This window comes from Buceros rhinoceros, unplaced genomic scaffold (assembly GCF_000710305.1).
Source record: "Buceros rhinoceros silvestris isolate BGI_N320 unplaced genomic scaffold, ASM71030v1 scaffold3060, whole genome shotgun sequence".
Lineage (NCBI taxonomy): Eukaryota > Metazoa > Chordata > Aves > Bucerotiformes > Bucerotidae > Buceros > Buceros rhinoceros.
The window spans coordinates 7,827-8,149 of NW_010387735.1; positions in this window are offsets into that span (position 1 = coordinate 7,827).

A 323-nucleotide genomic window follows, 5' to 3' on the forward strand; every position below is an offset into this window, starting at 1 on the left:
GTGGGGAGAGGACCCAGCCCAGCCCAGCCGGCACTGGGAGCAGCAGCTGCGTGGCGTGGCATCTCCTTCACCCCCAGCTGCTGCAGCATCTCAGGGAGCTTTAAGCTCTGCACCAAACCTGTGGTCTTTCAGCCTGCTTTTCCCTTACCAGCTCACCCTGGGGATGATGGGGAGATGTCGCAGCACCTCTGGTGGGTGACAACTTTAGATTTTCTAGTTCAAAAGGGCAGTTTAAGCTCAGCTGAAAGCACAGCCTGTGCCTCCAGCTCAGACTTGCTCCACAACAGAGCACCCACATACCCAGGACCCCTCACAAAGCATTA